Here is a 5,985-nt window from a genome sequence, read left to right as displayed (position 1 = left end):
TTAGAAAGGCTTCTCCCTCATGTTCACCGAGCCGTCCTGCATCCCGAAGTAGACTCTCTCCGCCATGTTGATGAATAGGCCCGTGTCCATCACGCCTGGGATCGTTTTGATAGTTGTGTTCACTTCACTCCCTTTGTGGACCCGGTCAAACTCCCAGTCCAGGATCAAATTCCCATTATCCATCACCACAGGACGTGCCTTGTTGACAGCCATTCGAAGTTCAATCGCACCCCCAGACTTCTGGGTCACAGCTCGGCTCACAGGCCATCGGGATGACCTTGATGGGGATTCCCTTGTGCCATTGATCCCCGAGGTTCTTTGAATCTTTCCTGAAATCGGCGATCACGATGAAGCGACTGGCATTGCCAGCCACAGTTTTCTCCTGGGTCAGGCAGCCTGCACCACCCTTGATGAGACTGAGATCAGCATCTACTTCATCAGCACCATGGATGGCAAGGTCAATCTCTGGTTGTCGGTCCAGGTCGCTGAGAGTGAAGCCATACTGCAGGATGAGCTGACGGGCCTGGACGGAAGTGGGAACACAGACGAGATTCAAATTCTCTTGCTTCACTCTTTCAGCTATTCGCTGCACAGCATGGAGAGTTGTAGAACCACTCCCAATTCCCAGCACTTGGTTATTCCTCAAGTAGTTCTCCACGGCCGCACGGCCTGCCAGCTTCTTGGCCTCCTCGGCCTTGGACATCGTGGAGGGGGCCAGGCAGACGCTGTTAGCACCCCTGCCACCGGTACTTGTGCTGCCAGCACCGAACTGCCAGGCAGAGGTCTTTAGATCGCCAATGAAGCTAACTAAATACGTGGCTCTCTTCATTAATCCTGTGCGCTGATCAGGTGAAAATGTTACCAAGGGTTATAGTTATCATAATAAAGGAGTCATTGTTTCTTGTGCGTCAAGGGTTCTGATGTGACAGATGTGTATACATGCAGAAGCACAGCGGTGCCTTCCTGCTGTTTATTAGTTTCTAAAATCCAGTTCCTTGGAGGCAATGGGCTCAAGAACAAAACCAGCACAGAAACAATGGAAGTGCCTTTGTCCTCCAAGTTAGGACATTTCTTTATCCGGAAAGGTTTAGGACAAGGGCTGTGTGGGAAAAACAAGCTCTGAACCAAGATTAGATTTGGGAGGAGTGTGAGGTTAAGGGGCTAGATCAGCATGGGGGTGGGGGGGTGCTTCCAAAAGAGGGGCAGGGCATGGAACACAACCACGTGTGTCCCAGAGGGAAACTTCCCAAAGGGCTTTCTCTCCCAGGCTTGGTTCAGAGTGATTGCAGAGCAAAGTGTAAAGTCTAGTTTTGGTGCCATAGGATTTCTGGGACAATCCCAGTTGCAAATACTGTGTTCCACCAGCTCTGTGTGTACTCTTGACTGTATTAGAATCACATCTTGATCTTAAATTAAGGCCATGGTCACTTACAGCCCCCAAGAAAGAATCAGGAAAATCAGTCCTATCATTCCCAAGCTGTGTTTTATTTCTCTGGCACTTGCTTCTTCTCTGAGTTACATTTTTGCTTCTTTATAACATGAGGGCTTGGAATAGATCATTTCAATGCTCTAGAACAAAGATTTTGGCGCTGAATGGCTTGAGACAAAGCATTAGATTATTACTCTACCGTCATGAATTGTTACTGTTTGTGAAGTGCTCACTATTTTCTCTGTGGTGATTTTTAATTTCCAGAATGGCATGTGTTCATTTGGAACTCAAAAAGCCCCATCCCCTAACCGTGATAGCTGCCACCAAGCTGGGTGATTTTTGACAACTGCTCCAAGTAGCTGAAGTAATTACTCCTTGTTTAGTCAATAGCACAGTTAGTAGTGAAAATGTCAACAAGTTAACAACCTACCAGGTACTTTTTCTAAGCTGCCCTAAAGGCAGACACAGCCAAATGCTATCAGTTTCGATCTTCCATCTAAACCCAAGATCTAACCCCAGTCCTGGTGTTAGAACAGAGCATGTGTTTGCATCTTGCTGTGGGAAACAAGGATGCCATCTTTTGTCAAAATAGGGCCAAATCTTCAGAGATACTATAAGGAGCTTTATTTTTTTCCCCTCTTTCGCTGTGTGATGTTTTGTTTGTCCTGCAGTCCTGAAAATAAATGCCAGGCAAAGGCTCATGTAAATGAAGACTGTTTGTTCCTTCAAGGGAGGCCGAGTTTACAAACAGAAGCCTTAAGACAAAGCAGGCATTCTGGAGCCATTGTGCTTGGCTGCCCGTGAATTCCATCTGAAGAGCACCCTGGCCCCTAAGAGGTGAATGCCTGCAGGTATTTGTATCTTAATGAAAGAAGGGGGATTTCTCATCTCTGCTTTAACAGCAATAATTGAGTTACATATTCTACTTTCCTGGGTCAAAAACCTGGGTACAACAGGTCTCCTGTAGCAGATTGTTCTAAAGGGAATGAGACTCAGAGCTGAGCCAGTTGTGAATGGACATTTGCTTGAGGATTTACCCAACTTAAAAAAAAAATTGAGATATAATTGACATATAATATTGCATTAGTTTTAGGTGTACGACATAAAGATTCGATATTTGCATATACTGCAAAATGATCACCACAATAAGTCTAGTTAATACCCATCAGAGCCAACTTATTTTAAGCCACACTTTCCAAGATTTTAAGAAAGTTATTCCCATTGGAAAAGTCAAATACATTAATTTTTGTCATATACTTCAGAAAAGTTTGGGTATGGAATAAAATAATTGTTAAATGAATACATGAATAAAGGAATTAATGAACAAAGGAGTTGATGAATGAATATCCATGGAATGAGATGAGATCGGTGTTACAAATGGTGGTCCAGAAGCACAAATCTTGAAGTGTTGATCTTTTCCTTAATCTCTTCATTGTAGCATTTGACCCATTTCTGCTATATTTGCACTGTGGATTATGGTACTTTAGCCTCTGACCAGCCCAGGGCAGTCAAGTATTGCTTACTTGCGTCCCCCATTTTCAAAATAATCTTGTAAAACACAAACCATGGAATGGAACAGAATAGACACAGGTGGGGCATGTTTTATCTCTTTCAGGCTTTCCACCATCACTTTCCCAGGTCCTGGTCTTGGTTTTCTTTTATCCCAGGTCATGTAGTCCAGTAAGTTTTTATCATGATTGTACTCAGAAGGTTTCTTCTACACTCCAAGATTCTATTACTCTGATTCTAATCCTTCTCCAAGTAGGGGTGTTCAACTAATCACTAGTGGAGAAGTAGAATTTCAGTGGAGGGGTAGAATTGAATTCCATATCTGTCTTGAAATTCTCATTTGATTTAGGAAATGACTCACGTTGAGTCCTACAGTATGAAAGCCACTGGCAAAGAAAGTAAACATCTCTTAAATGGGATTGTGTGCTCAAGATAGTTACACGTATTGACAAGAACATTTTTTTTGGCCACTCCACGGCATGTGGAATCTTAGTTCTCTGACCAGGGATCGAATCTGTGCCCCCTGCAGTGGAAGTATGGAGTCCTAACCACTGGACCACCAGGGAATTCCCAAGATATACACATGTCTTGAAAGAGGGTTTGATCCAAGTAGTAGAGGGCAGGAATTAGACCCCATAATGGGTGCTCATTTAACACTTTTTGTATAAATGAACTGATAATAAAATTTTAGATAATTCCTTTCTTTGGGCTTGTAACAGACTATCGAGACTCCTTCGTCTTCAAACATTGAAATATTTTTATCAAAAATTTATTTCTTGTTTTAAATAAATTTAACCTCACTCCAGCATTTTTGGAGCATGTACTATGTGCTGTGTTCTGTGGTGTGTGATGGGTGCACAGTGGAGAACAAAATAGACAAGTCCCCTGCCCTTCATATTGCTAGAGTGTAGTGGTGGTAACTGGCATTACACTGTATCTGAAAATATAATTAAAAATTGTGAGGAGTTCTATGAAGGCAAAGAACAGGAGAATATGCTATAAGAGAAAATAATAGGGTATGGGGGCAGCAGGGACACACTTCAGGTTTGGAGATTCAGGGTAAGCCCTTGAAGAAGTGACATTTCAGCTGAAGCCTTAAGAATGAGGGAGGGCAAAGGAAGGAGAGGAGAAAGGGTAGTCCCGGCACCAGGAAGAATGTGTCGGAAGAACTGAGACAGGACAGAGTTTGGGGCACTTGGGGCTGAAAGAGAGCCAGTGTGGCTGGATCACAGGACACAAGGAGTGGTGGGGGTGAGAGGTGTAAAATGAGGCCAGAGGAGTAAAGTGGGGTGTCCAGGAGGGGCCTGAGGGCCAGGTGAAATGGGACATTCTGGAGGGTTTGCATTGGTGATCAACCCCATCTAATTCATCGTGAAATAATTAAAAAAATACTCCTTGGCTGCAGTGTAGAGGATGAACTGGAAATGAGCAAGAATAGGGGAAGGAAGACCACACAGGAGGCTGTGACAAAATACTTCCTCCCACGCTTCTCCTGTGAGCTACGAACAAACATGGCGGCATGATTGGTGGCAGTGAAATAGAGCATTGGAGGGAAGGTCTGAGGAACTGAACTGGAAGCCAAGTTCTGCGACTGCTTCTTGGTGGATGCCTGGACAAATTACCGACATGAGTAACTTGAACGGAACTCAGTTTTAGAATAATAAAAACAATCATGGGTTGTGTGGAGGTTAAATTGCGTAGACGCCTGTAAAGAGATTCATACAGTGCCCTCCCAGAACAGATATTTCTTTCTTCTTTAGAGGACCTTTCTCCTCTTATCCATCTGGAAAGCTCCAAGCAATCCTTCATAGCTAGCTCGTTACATCCTCTGTGATACCTTCTCTAATCACAGAGTATTTAGACATATTGCTGCATCCCTTCAAGCCCTGGGTATAATTTTTTAAATTTTTAAAATTCACTTTGTTGATTTCTTTTTATTGGTGTTGATTTTGTAACCTGAATTGTATGTACTATTTAGAGAGCCTTGTTTAGAATTTTACAGTGAAAAACCATTGCTATTTTTTCCCATAAATTAATGTTTATCTCTATAAACACTTGAAATATTGGTAAATTTTGCTCATAGGCACGTTCTTATATGCCTGATTATTCTGAGGGGAAATTGTTGTGCTGTGCACATTATTGTTTTAAACATTATTATAAAGATCTTAAACATTATTTCAAAGGTCTAAAATTTTTTTTATTTTTTTGTTTTGGAACAGTGTGCTATTATTCTTTCTCCAGAATTTGTTTAAAAAGAATTCATGGATTAAGGTAAGAAATAGGATCTTGAGTAGCAGCAAAGAAGGGACCCAGGAATTTACAGTTTATAATTATAGCTCTTTCTAGACTTTCTGCTGTTATCTTAGAGATCTTTCAATGCTTATCTCAAGGCCTGTACTCTTCACCAAGTCTTCTAGTCTGATGGCTGATATTCCACCAAAATCTGTTGAGCCATAGAGTTGTGTCTGGGAATGTGGCTGCCTTATAGGGAACTGCATTTTCCAGGAGCTATTGAAGGTCATAGGACTAAGTTCTGGCTGGTGGACTATAATTACATGTGATGTGTACCACCTCAGGCTTAAGCCTGAAAATAGTGCACACATGCTTTTCGTGCTCTTTTTCCTTTGAACTGGAGCATTGATAAGCTGATGACCAACTTTGATCATAGAGATGAAGACATTCCCCTCCAAGATGGCAAAGACACAATCTAGAAAAAGTTGGGTCTACGAATGACCATGTTCAATAGAACAGTTCTCCTACCTGCTCTGGGTTGTAACATGAGAGAAACATCAACCTCTCTGTTATTTAAACCACTGCATTATTGATTTTTTTCCAGAGTAGCTAAGACTTTTATTCTGTCTATATAAAAATTGGTACTTGAAGTGGAATGCTGTAACAAAAATTGAATATATATGTCATTGAACCTGGTGGTGGTGTAACAGATGTTATAGTCTGGAAAACTTTGTTATGGCAGATTAGATCTTTATATGAATGAATCCACGTTCTAGTCTCAATTTTGATCCATGTTTGCCTCTGTTGAACTTCTA

General features: G+C 42.0%; 1 pseudogene; it reads right to left on the bottom strand.

Annotated features, from left to right (window-relative positions):
- LOC103018235 (ribose-5-phosphate isomerase-like) lies at nucleotides 1-718 on the bottom strand (annotated as a pseudogene).
- Nucleotides 719-5,985: the final 5,267 nt, after the last annotated feature.

The sequence above is a fragment of the Balaenoptera acutorostrata genome, chromosome 3, assembly GCF_949987535.1.
Source record: "Balaenoptera acutorostrata chromosome 3, mBalAcu1.1, whole genome shotgun sequence".
Taxonomy (NCBI): Eukaryota; Metazoa; Chordata; class Mammalia; order Artiodactyla; family Balaenopteridae; genus Balaenoptera; species Balaenoptera acutorostrata.
This window is presented reverse-complemented; position numbering and strand designations above follow the sequence as displayed.